This window comes from Manis javanica, chromosome 5 (assembly GCF_040802235.1).
Source record: "Manis javanica isolate MJ-LG chromosome 5, MJ_LKY, whole genome shotgun sequence".
Taxonomy (NCBI): Eukaryota; Metazoa; Chordata; class Mammalia; order Pholidota; family Manidae; genus Manis; species Manis javanica.
This window is the reverse complement of record NC_133160.1, coordinates 1,248,426-1,261,040: the sequence shown is the minus strand read 5'-3', so window position 1 is coordinate 1,261,040 and position 12,615 is coordinate 1,248,426. Positions and strand designations below refer to the sequence as shown.

General features: G+C 62.7%; 1 long non-coding RNA gene across 2 annotated transcripts; it reads right to left on the bottom strand.

The window, feature by feature from the left end:
* Positions 1–6,465: 6,465 nt before the first annotated feature.
* On the bottom strand, positions 6,466–12,548 carry LOC118970253 (uncharacterized). 2 transcript variants are annotated; one of them, XR_012131203.1, is made up of 3 exons: positions 11,751–12,547; positions 8,767–10,030; positions 6,466–8,260 (listed from the first exon to the last, which is right to left on the bottom strand). It is a non-coding gene; the product is annotated as an uncharacterized lncRNA (long non-coding RNA). The 2 variants fall into 2 exon arrangements; XR_012131204.1 differs by having other exon boundaries at positions 6,468–8,953; positions 9,912–10,030; positions 11,751–12,548.
* Between the last annotated feature and the right edge of the window lie 67 nt (positions 12,549–12,615).

Here is a 12,615-nt window from a genome sequence, read left to right as displayed (position 1 = left end):
AGCAGGGTGCCTGGCGGGGCCAGTGGATGTCTCCCGAAGGAGAGAATGGCTGTGCATGCCACCTCAGTGCCCACCAGGGATGCACAAAGGGCCCCTTGCAAGGGGGCTGGTGCTGCCTCTGGGGGACATTGTCCCCAGGGTGGGGGCCATCCCTGTGCCTGCACCTCTGGCCCCAAGGGGCCTGAACCCATCCCAGAGCTGTGTCGGGCCCCCACCACCACCACCACCACTGTCCCCACCCTGTCCGGTTCCCCCAGCTCGGGAGAGGGTCCCTTGGGCAGGGAGGCAGGTGTACAGTCTGCGTCTAAGCAGTAACAGAAGCACAGAGAAGGAGGCCAGCGTGGAGGCGGAGGGGTGATGTGGACAGAAGGACATTTGTATTTTTTGGCATTGACTGCCTCCGCAGTGACATAATCAGAAGGTTTTTACTGACTGGGCAATAAAACAGCTCATAACCGTGAACGCACGATGCTTCAGCAGCACCGGCTGCAGCCGCGCATGCACCTTGGCGAAGGTCACTCGGGGGTTCAGAGAGGCTGCCTGGGGGTGGCGGCCCCCTGGAGGCTGAGCCCCAAACACAGACAGGCCCCAGAAGGGGCTGCAGCCAGTCCCAGGCTGAATGTGCTGCAGAAAGTCCCCCTCGCTGGCTGTGTGAGAGCCCCCGGCCCCTCCCTGCTGCCAGGCTCCTTGGGCTGCCCCCGCAGGCCCCACTAGGGCCCCGGCACGTTAGCTGGTTGGCAATCTTGCTTCCTCAAGTCTAGGTGAGACTAGCTGAGTGGAGGTTGCTGCAGTGTCCTTGAAGGGAGGGGGAAGCAGGAGAGGGTCCCCGTTGGGTGAGAGGCAGTGGGGCCAGCAGGCTGCCAAGGCTTTGGGAAGGGGTCATGAGACCTGTGGGCACCAGAGACGGGGAAGGGAGGGTGACAGGGGTGGGGCCCTCATGCCGCCCGGAGACAGCCAGCAGCCGTGATTCCCAGCTTCGCCACGTCTGTCCTGGGGCAGGAAGCAGGGCCCGTGTCACCCTTGATCTCCGTGAGAGGCCTGGATGGAGCGATTCACGGGATCCCTGTGCTCCAAGGACCCTAGAGAACATGGGCCCTACAATACTCACCCTGAGGGGCAGGAAGGAAACCCCTGTGGGCACATCCCTACCCAGGCACGAACAGGACCCCTCCAACTGTGAGTCAGCTGCCTAGCCCATGGCCTGCATGCCACGCTGCCCTGCCGTCACTGCCCCACCGTGGTGTCCCTCCCACTGAGCCCAGGGCAGGCTCATAGTCCTACCAACACAAGCCGCAGCCTATGGAGCGGGCAGGGCCGGAGGACATGGACACCAGCTGCCCCGGCGCGTAAAGGTGCGAGATGCGCCTTGAACTGTGTGTTCTCACGTTTTACAGCTGGAGGTTCAGTTCTGTAATCGTTCTCATGCTGTGTAACAAATCACCACACATGGAGCAGATTAAAACGCCTGCCGTCTATTACCTCACAGTCTCTGCGGCTCAGAAGTCCAGCACGGTGTGGCTGGCTCCTCGCGCAGGGTCTCACTGGGCTGAAGTCAAACGTGGCTGGGGCTGGGCTCTCCTCGGAAGCTCGGGGACCTCTTCCAAGTTTGTTCAGGTTGTTGGGGGGTTCACTTCCTTGCGGCTGGAGGACGGAGGTCCCAGCTGTCTGTGGCTGCAGGCTGCAGGCTGCAGCAGATCCTTGGCACCCGGCCCCGGAGGGCAGGCCGTGACCTGGCTGCGGCTTCCTTCTTGAGGTCAGTGTGGCAGCGTTTCTGATGCTTTTCCTTTTAAAGGGCCTGTCTGGTTAGGCCGGGCCCGCCCTGCAGCATTGCCCCTCCTGATGAACGCACAGCCGATCCATTAGTGCCTGAATCTCGGGAGTGACTCCCCACCACACTGGCTGGCTCTGTCGGCACTCAAGGGAAGGGTGATGGGGGATGCGTGTGAGGGGCAGGGCTTCTGCCCCCCACAGGCTTGCTTGCAAAGGAAGTTGGGAACTCTGAGCCCCTCTTTCCCCAGAGAGGGCCCAAGGGAGCCTGAGGGAGGGCTGACCATCAAAATGCTGGAGGCCCTGGGCCAAGAGGGATGGAAGGCGACTCTGGGGGGCCACTCAGGCTTTGCTGCCCTCTGACCCTGGGAGAGCCTCCCTGGGATTTTGGATTCCCAGCCAAGTTCCTGGAAGAGCATTTCTGGTGGGGTCATTACCCATAGAAGGCAAGCCCCCGGGTCCACTGGACATGTGGAGTTTCGGGCCTGCTGTGCCTGTTGAAGATATGTAAGGATTCAATAATTTGCCAGATCACATAATAAATTCATGGAATATCTTCAAGGTTTTGGGAACCTGAATTTGACTTCCTCTGGAGTTTTACGATCAGGCAAAGCCATCCATCAGGAGCAAACAGAGATCCATTTATTAAACAGGACAGCTCCCAGGGCAGGCTAGTTCTCAGCATCTGCAAGCCAATGCCAGGGAAATCTGTGTCGTCAGGGGGGAGGCAAGCATCCTCCCAGGACCCCAGCACCTGGGCCCAGGCCCCCCTGGCCTCCCAGCATCCCTGCCAGGCCTGGTGTGAGACGGCCTGCAGGGACAGGAGGCACCACCGCATCACTGAGGGCAGGGCCCCGGGGGGTGGGGTCCGGAGCCTGGGGTGCAGCTGTGACGGACCCGAAGCTGGTGGGAGCAGGCTGGCACCAGGAGGCTGCCAGAGGGTCCTGCCCACAAGGGGGAACCATGAGAAGAGCGGCTCTGGGGAGGGGCTCTGAGCCAGTCCCCCTGCACGGGCATCAGTCTGTAGTGTCCTCCCAGCCGTCACCTTGGAATCTCTCCCGGAGCTGGGAGGCCATCCGGCAAGGCATGCTCTGGGAGCCTTCTGGGCTGGTGCGCAGCCTGCCCAGCCGGTGCTCAGCATCGGTGCTATGTGACCACTGCCGGCGCCCCCCTTGGCCTCCCAGAGGCTGAGGACTGCCTCTGAGGAGCAGAGGTGGCCTCTGGTGTACTGAGCACCCCGTCACTTGAAGCATTTACAGGAAGAGCCAGCACTCGGACGGAAGTCTGGACTGGAGGGCTTCCAGCTCGGTGCAGATCCAACCTGGTACCTCCTTTGGCACAGACGCCCACGGCATGTCCTCACCCTCCTCCACACCGGGGGCCAGGCAGAGCTCAGGCCCCAGGGCCCCGGGGGAGTGGAGGCAGAGGTGCAGGGATGCAGTCCGCAGAGCGAACTCCCAGGAGGCGCAGAACCTGAGGGAAGTCCCTTGCAGGCGGCCCTCACACCCTCCTGGTGGCTGCAGCTGGCCACCCTCTCGGAGGACATGGCCCTGTGCACTGCATATCCTGAGCACACTGTGACTGTTATAAATGTTACATGCAAGGAACCCAAAACTCCCATCCCAGATTAAACAGAACCCCAGGGAGTGCACGCGCAACCCTGGAGCAAAACCTCCATGGTGCCGACTTTTTATGCCGTTAGCAGTGGGACTGGGGTTGGCAGTGTGCGTCTGGACACCCTTCAGTCCCTTTCTCCAGATGAGTGGTGTTTTTTTAAAGCCCCTTTGTAACAGCCCCAGAATGACTATTTATGGGGCAGGGATGAGGGAACCAGCTAACTGTGGCCGAGATCCTGTCAGCTCCCCAAGGACGTGGGCAGGGCATGTGCCAGGGAGACGAGGCCACCCCCATCATCCCAGGGCTCCAGCTGGGCTCCCCGGGGAGGGGTCAGACTTGCTGCTCATGAGTAAGGAGAATTCGGGCCCCGGGATGCCCTGAGGAGGAGGCCCTTCGGGGGGCTACAGGGTCTCACATGCAGCCTCAAGGGATCTGAGTACCTGCTCCTGAGGAGCATGACCAGGGGCCAGGGCCCTGCCGGTCACCGGGCACCCATCAAGGGCAGCTTGGCCTGTGCAGCCCTGGAGCCCGCTGCCTACTCCAGAGAAGAGGGGCTTTCTGAGGTGCCCCCTCCAGCCCCTGCAGCAGGGCCCAAGGGCAGGGAGGGGGCCAGGAACAGGAGACCCCCTCAGCCACTGGCCCTGCATGTGCCTGGAGCTGGCAGGAAGGGGACAGTCCACGGGGAGGGTCCAGGTGTCGGCCACTTGGCACAACTTCTCTGGAGTCTGTGCTCGGGTGGGTAGACTGATGCTCGCTCACCTGGATCGAAACGCTGTCCCTGCTTCCAACAGTATCAAGGGGTGACGTTCTGGTGTGAATGGGTTTGCCACCGAGGGGTCTGAAGGCCTGGTTCTATCGATTCTCCACAGCTGGTGGATTCCTTTCTCACACAGGAGATGGGGAGCCCTGCTCAGCTCAGAATGGAAAGGAAGGTGTGAAGAGCAACAGTAGAAAGGGCTTCTCCACCAGGGAAGAGCCAGATGGGTGCCCTTGCCTAATCTGTCTGTGTGCCCACACCTGGGCCTGAGGAGCCAGCAGCTCACACAAGCTGGGAATGGAGTTGGCCTGTCTCTGCTTGCAAACACGGAGGATGATGGGCGTGGTCGCCTGGAATCCTTCCTCTGACCCAGCAGCCTGACCAGCCCACCACAGGGGCCCTCCTATGCGTGGCCTGCCCCTGCCTCCCTTGGCCCACTGGCCACCAGGGCCATGTTCATCCCCAAACTCCTGCAGAGCAGACTAAGCCCCTGCCAGGCCTCCCACTGCCGTTCTTAGTGGCTAAAGAACGGCTGGGACAACCAGACATGAGCACAACAGGGTGGGGGGCCCACAGAGGAGGCGAGGCACCCACCACAGAGGGTCGGGCCGCCCACAGACAGGAAGGGCCACCAGCTGCCCAGTCCCCCAGACATGCCTGCAGTGCCATGAGCCTCTGTTTTACTGCTTGGTTTGATGGCTCATCTCTGCAGGAGCCAAGGGAGCTTTCTGCTGTGGTAAGTTCTTACATTTAAGGCGGGACTTCTTAAAATGCAACCAGAAATGGCCCCGAATCTCCCCCACTCCCATCTCCTCTTCTTTTTGATCAGGAATCTGTCTCTTGACCCAGAAAAATACTTCCACAAGGGCTGGTGGGGAGCCCACGAGAGGCCCTGTGGAACGTCTGCAGGGAGGGGACAAGGGGCCCAGGGGTGGGGCTCAGGGACCAGCCTGGCCCACCTTCCTGGTTTCCACTGGCAGTTCACTTTCTTCTAAGATGAGTCCACGTGAATCCTCCACAGCAGTGGGGCTCCAAGATGCAGAAAAGCCTCATCACGCCCAGCACACACGGGGTGCAGAGAGGAAGGAGGGGGAGAGGGAGGGAGCCCCCAGCTCCCCGCTTGCCCAGTCTGGCCCTCACATGCCCCTGTCCCTGCCCTCCCCCTCCCCCCCAGGAGCTCTGGGAGTGTGTGCTTGTGCGGCAGGCCTGGGGCCGCCCTGCATGAACCTCCCAGGGGCTCCAGCTGGTGCCACGTGGACCAGGATCCTCAAGCGAGTCACGTCCTGATGACGGTAAAGCTGTCACCACCCTGGATGGGACGTCCTGGTGACAAGTGCTCTCCACTGACACCATGGCAATGAAATACGACTTTCTTTACGAGTGGTCGGAGGCCTTCCTGCTGCCATTCTGATAACATCTGTGCATTTGTTTTGCTATGTGCATGTGTGCATGTGCCTGTGTATCCAGGTGTGCATGTGTGTGCGTGTGCATGCCTGCATGTCTGTGTGCTCGTATGCCCGGGACTGTTTGGACAGTGAGGTCTAGCAGCAGGCGGCCGACCAGGCATGGTGGGAGGGGGTCGTGGTCTTCCTGCAGTGAGGCAGGGTCCCTCTTCCCACCAGCATTTCACCTGCATCTCTGCTCACGGGCCTCGCTAGCATGCACAGCCTCTTCCGGGCAGTGTGCCTGTGTGTGCCAGGGCTGGGGACGGTCAGCCGAGGTTGGCTGCTGGGGCCTCAAAGTACACACTGGCCTCATGAAGGCTCTGAGAAGTCCTGCGTGCACGGATGTGCTCTATGCGTGCTGAGGACAGTACCCACCAGCGGACATTGCTCCAGGAGCCCCTCTGTGCCTCACAGCTTGTGGTCCTGCCACCCAGGCAGGAGAGGAACTGCCTGCCCATCAGAGCCCAGACTGTTCCTGGCATTTGGTGACCTCAGCCAGGCCTCGGCAGGAAGGGGTCCCAGGCCTAGCCCAGGGATCAGTCTGTAGCAGTCCTGCTGGCCTGTGGGCATCCCCTATGTCAGCCTGGGGCCCAGGCCAGGCCAGCAGGGAAGGGCCAGTCCCCCGCGGGCAGACCATTCTCTGGCTGTCTCACCCCTTCAAGAGCTGGGAGGGGCCCTTCCCAGGCTGCCCCCTCATGCTGGCCGATCCCCCACCCCAGCCCGGGGTCTTCCTGACCCGCGGCAGCTGGGCCTCTCTGGGAAGGCTCCACAGCTGCCGTGGCTGTGCCCGCCCCAGCTCTGGCTCTGTCCTGCTCCAGGTGGGCAGGTGGGGAGTTTTCCTGGGCAGGAGGCTGTAGGGGGGATGAGCTTGCTGTGGCTGCTGTAACAAATGTTCGCACAATCAGTGGCTTAAAAAAACCACAAATTTATTCTCTCCAGTTCTGGAGCTGAGAAGTCTAAAATCCAGGCGTGGGCAGGGCTGGCTTCTCCGAGGCTCCGTGAGAGTCTTTTCTGGCCTTTCCCAGCTCCTCGAGGCGCCTGTGCTCAGCCCCTCCCCATCTTCAGAGCTGCAACCTAGCGGCTTCCAGCCTCTCTCCCACCCCGGCTCCATCCTGCCTTGCTCCTCGGCCTCTGGCCTCCTGCCTCCCCCCAAGACCCTGTGATTCCATATAGGCCCAGCTGGACCACCCAGGGTCAAGGTGCTTGCCTCCAACACCTCTGTACATCCCTTTAGCCACGTAAGGTGACCCTCAGGTTCCGCGGTTAGCGCATGAACCTCTTTGGGGGATTTTTCAGCAGCAGACGGGGTTGGGTGGCGGAGGTCCCTTACAGCACCCCAACAAGTCTGTGGTTCTGGGACGGCCAGCCTCAGCCCAGCCACCTCCTGGCCTGCTCGAAGGGAGTGGGTGTCAGGGTGTGGGAGGAGGTGCCGTTGGGGTCAAGTCAGTGGCCGTCCCCCAGAGAGCAGGGGTGTGGCCCTCACAGCTGGGAGAGCCTGTGCCCAGGGCCTGGGCGGCCCTGAATCCATGTGCTGAGGCTCAACAGGGAGAGGGGCTGGGCCCTGAGCTCCACTGACCTTTCTTTTGTTGTCTTAATTAAGGTGAAATTCGCGTGACATGAAATCAGCCACCGTTAGGTGCATGATTCAGTGGTATTTGGCACATTTACGATGTGGTGTGGCCCCCACCACTCTCCAGTTCCAGAACATCTCCCCCCAAAGGAGGCCAGGTTCCATTAAGTGGTCAGTGTCCCCCAGGCCCCAGCAGCCACTGTGTGCTCTGTCTCTGTGGACTGCACGCAGGTGGCTTCACACGCGTGGCCCTCTGTGTCTGTGCTCACGCGGCACCGTGGTTCCCATTCATCCAGGTCGTGGCGTGTGCCTGCGTGTTCCAACCTCTTGGGGCCAAATACCACTTTCCGTACGGGTTTACCCACTCCTCACAGACAGTGCTTAGGGGCCCTGTGTGCCTGAGCACCGGAGCTTGAGCGCCTGTCCTTGCTTCCTTCCGCAGCAGCTTCGCCATTGCACATTCTCACCGATTTCACCGCAGCCTCGCCAATACTTGGGACTTTCCTGTTTTGGGCCTTTGTTTTTCACAAGCACCCTGGTGGGTGTGAGGTGGTGTCTCACTGCAGTTTGGGTCTCCGGATGGTGAGTGACACTGGGCATCTTCTCAGGGGCCTCTGGCCACCTCTGTGTCCTTGTTGAAGTATCTGTGTGAGCCCTTTGCCGCTGTTTTCTTTGGTGAGCAGGGTGCTTCTCAGCAGAGAGGCCGTTGCCGAGATCACGCTGGCACAGCCAAATGTAAAACTAAAACTTCGATTTGTTTTGTTTTATGTAAGGATTTGTGGAAGAGCGAAGCGATGGAGAGCCGGGTCTTCTGGTCAGAGGGGCCACTACTGACTGTGGGACATGCTCCAAAACAGCTCCGGGTCCTTCTGGGGAGGCGGGCACCCTCTGGCATGCGGGGCGACTCCCAAGGGCACTGGCCCTGCCTTGACCCTCCCCCTCCAAATAAGACCCCAGCCTCCTTCACATCCCCAAAACTGGACACTCACCGGCGTGATTCCAGCCATACTCCCCCACCTACCATGGGCTGCCAGCTGCGCAATGGCAATGGCGGGTGGATCAATCAGCGGGTTGATTAAGCCATTCACACATTCACTGGTTGCTCTGTGTGGTTAAAGACCTGGGGATGAGTGAGCCTGCCTGGGGCTGTCCCTGAAAATGTGCAGCAGTGGCCCCCTGGCTGAGGCCTCAATCCCCACCCAGGAAGGGCCATGGCCCGCTTTACAGAGGAGGAGCAGGGAGTCACCCCTCACTGCCACAGTGGCACCCAGGCCCAGGGCTTCCGGGGGCCTCCCTCCTTCACCAGGACGCTGGGCTCAGACTCCTGAGGGGTCACTCGGCGGCTGGAACCGGCTGCTGCAGGCCTTCCTGGGCACTGCAGCCCCTCCCCTCCCAGGCTGGAAGATGTGTGCGGACCCTCCCCCACCCTGAGCCCCCAGGGACCATCCTGCAGGAAATGCTCTCAGGCAGAAGCCACTGCTCCCTGGGGGCGCGCTCTGGGCTCCATTACTGTCTTGCTTCCAGGAAATTGCTGCCAGGGGCTGCTCCGCCCTGCCCCAGCTCCCGGTAAGGGGCCCTGTGACCCAGAAACCACAAGTGCCTCCACTTACCTGAATTCCAGAGCCCCCTCACTGGAAGCTGCTCCCCCAGGCCAATCCCTGGGGGTGCCCCTCTGGGATTTGCAACAGGCTGTGAGCAGGGAAGTCCTTCAGCGCGGCCCCTAGGTTCCCCACTCCAGCGAGGTCGAGGTCGAGCCATTTTCCACGCCATGCACTGGGAGGGTCCTTCTCCCATGGGCTGAAGGTCCCCCCAGTGGCCCGCCTCCTTGTCATTTGAGGGAGGGACATCCTCTTCCCCTGGGGTCCACCTCACCCACTCCCCTTCCCCTGCTGGGCCCGCAGGTCTTGGGCAAACCCCCAGGGCAGTCCATCCTGGCACCCAGCCTGGCCTCCTCCAGGCCCGCAACCTCTGCAGGATTCCCACCGGCACGGCCCCGCCCCCGCAGCTCGGCCCTTGCTGCAGCCCTCTGGCCTCCTTGCTGCCCTGAGCTGGACTGTGTGCTCCCACCCTGACCTCACGCTCCTCCCCTGACGTTCGCTTGCTGCTCCTCCAACATCACTTGGGCCCTGTTCCACCCCAAGAGGCCTTCCCTGACCTCTGACCTACAGCTCCCCCAGGCCGCTCTGGAGCCCTGGCTGTGTGGCCCTGTGCACATGCTGTTTGATTCTACCTTCTCTCCCGCCACAGCCCCACTGTAGCCACTGATCACATTGGCTTATTGAAGCGAGGGCTAATTAAGTTAAATGAAAGATTTAGGTCTGCAGGACCCTAGCCCCAGGGTGAGATCTCTGCAGTCCCACGAGCTGCCATGCCCTGTTGGCCAGCCCAGCCCATCCCCGCCACAAAGGGACCTTCCTCCAGCCAGTGCCCGGCCAGCCCCACATGGCTGGGTCCTTGTGGTGGTGAACGAGGGGCAGCCTGGGGGCCCACTAGGGCTGGTTTGCTAGCTGCTCACATGCAGGAGTGTCACAGCCTTTCCCGCCTCCCTGAGGACACCCAGAAGGGGGGCCTGGCAGGCGCTGGTTCTCTCCCCTGATGAGAAGCCTCTCTGGGCTGGAGTGGGATAGCACCCAGGCAGGCATGCTCGGCTGTCTACAGCGAGGGGCTAGGAGGCAGCAGGGGCCTGAGTGGGGGCCACACCACTGGCCCCTCCCAGCCTGCCCCCAGCCACGTGATCTTGAACAAGTTGGCTCACCCTCTGAGCCCCGATTCTCCTCGTAAAAGCAGGGGGACAGGACACCCGCCTTTCAGGGAGGATCTGAAGGTCAACAGAGAGTCCGCACAGAAGCTTCTGGAATACTGTAAATGCTGGCACTGTGGACAAAGGAATGGACTGCTCTGTCATCTGGTGTGTCCGAGGGATCCTGGGGCCCGGCCCCCCACACCAGCTCTCCTCAGGGAGCTGGCCTAGCGCCCCTGCTCTGGTCTGTGAGCGCGGGGCTGCTGTTGGGTGTCTATCGAGGTGACTTATGGCTGTGCCTGCTCCTTCCCCAGCTCCGGTTCCTTGAGCATCATTTACAGCAGCCTCAGGGGCGGACCAGCCAGGGGTGCCTGGCTGCCCTTGGACCCCCGGCCAGACTCTGGTGGCCCCGCCCCTCCTCCCCTCCACTGGGACGGAGGGCGGGAGTGCCGCCTGGGTGTGCACAGGGGAAGGGGTGCTGTCCCTTGTGCACAGGGGGCTCTCCCACTTGATTTAGGTTCAGAAAAGCTCTCAGACCCAGGCCACCTTGAAACCTCCCTGTGTTCCCGCCTCGCTTGGGGTGAGCGAGGGCCCCTCCTGGACCCACCGGCTGGGAGCAGCGCCCGACCTCTCCCAGATGCCCAAGCTTCCAGGAGTGATGGTCGAGCTCCTGCCACCCTACCCGGGCCCCCCTCCCACAGCTGTGCCCCTGCTCTGCTCTCCCCCAGGGGGCGCACTCCCTCCCCTCCTGTCCCTGGCCACTGCATGGGGAGGTGGCCCCACATCACTGTGCCCTGGCTGCACCAGGCCTGCCAGGTCCAGGAGGTGGGTGGGTCTGTGTGGTGACCTGGAGCAACAAACACTCTGGTAGGACTGACCAGTAGTGAGGCCACTGCCCCCACGCCCATGCAGGGTCTGCACCGGACCCTCAGGGAGGGCGAGGAGGCCTGCCCAGGCCCTGCAGTTGTGGCGGATACTTGGCCTCTGAATGCAGGACCCATGGTTTTGCCCTGCACACGCCCATCACATCATCCAGGTGTGAAACCGGATGGGGTGCTCCCAGCGCACCAGAGCTTGGACTTGGGTGTCCTACACACACATGCCCCCTGGTTGCAGGACTGGGGTAGAGGGTGGCAATCTGCCAGGCTCGCTGTCCAAGGTGACCTGTGGGCCTCGTTACTTGGGGCTGGCTCAGGAGTTTCTGGACACCCAGGTGGCTCTGTCACCCCCTGAGCCTGGTCCCAATTCTGGGCAAAAGGGCAAAGCCAAGGGGGTACTGTGTGGCCAGGTGGGGACTAGCCCACCGGAGGCCAAGAGCAGGAAGGGGGCAGCAGGACCTCCCCCCACCACCCACGCTCCAGGAGCTGCCTGGGTCCCGTCAGGGCACCCCTAGGAACAGGCTGGGGCCTGAGAGGTCGGAGCCTGGCTGCTGGGAGGTGCCTCTGTGCGGGGCTGGGCTAAAAATAGCAGGGGGACGGCAGGGCAGGGGCAGCCCTGGGGAGGGGGGGGGCGTGGAGGACAGCAGCCCAGGACCGCTGTCAATGGCGCTGGCGCTCCCACCCTGCTCCCGGTGGCCGGCAAGCCGCGGCCCAGCTGACAGGCTATTTTTTCCCCTGCTTGACTAAATATGGTCAGGGAGCATGGCCCGAGGGGGCCACTTGGCTGGGGCCGCGTGTTTGGGATACTTGGCCGGGTATATAAGGACTGCAAAGGTGAGGCCGGCTCCTGATCCGAGGGGCCCCCACACCCGCTGCGGGCCCTCGGGTCAGCCCCCCACCCCCACCTGTGTGTGTGAGCCTGCACACCCACGGGACCTTCCCCTTTGTCCCACCCTGACCACAGCCCTGTACTGACCCTTCTGGGGGCGCAGGAGCGGCCTGCAGACGGCGCAGGGCCGGGGCACAAGGTGTGTGCCTGCTCAGGTCCCTTTCCCACTCCGCATCGCTGCCAGGCCTGCGCCTCCACGCCTGCCCGCCTCCCTGCCTCCCCCCTCCCTCCCTCTCTCCCTCTCTCTCTCTCTCTCTCTCTCTCTCTCAAGATCTCCCTCCCCGCTAAGTCGGCGCTGCTGCAAGAGGGCTGGGGGAAGGGCAGGTGCGGACCGGGGGTGCCTGGTGTCTTCTTTCTCTCTGCCTCCCCCCACCCCGCAAGTGCGGACGCACCGGGAGCTCCGGCCTCCCCCATCCCTGCGTTCGCGATTGGCTCCGGGAGAAGGTGGATGGCGCTGCCGCGGTGCAGCATCTCCCCGGAGCCGTGCGGGCGCATCGCGCAGGGAGCCGCGACCCTGCGCCCACTGCCGCTGTCGCCAGCCCGGCCGGAGGGGCTCCAGGGTGAGTCCCGCTCAGCCTGCCGGAACGCCCCGCAAACTTGCGGCCGCCGAGGTGGGGGTGTGCCGGCGGCGAGGTGGGTGCGGGCGCCGCGTGGCTCCGGCGGGGGTGCTTTGGAGTTTTCTCCGGGCTCACGGCAGCGTCCGCATTCGGAAAACTGCAGAGCCAGCAGTCAGCAGGGCCGGGAGGGCGCGCCCAAGCGGGATGCACGAACTTTGGCATGCGGGCATTTTGCAAGGAAGCGGGGGCCTCCAGCGCCCTGGGGTGAATGGGGGGTCGCAGTGCTGGGCCGGGGCGGCCTCGGGGGGCTGGGGGAGGGCGCGGTTCGCCTGCCCGCGGCAACAAAGCGCGGCTGGGATGGGAATGTGGCAAAACTTACCTTGAACTTGCAGCAT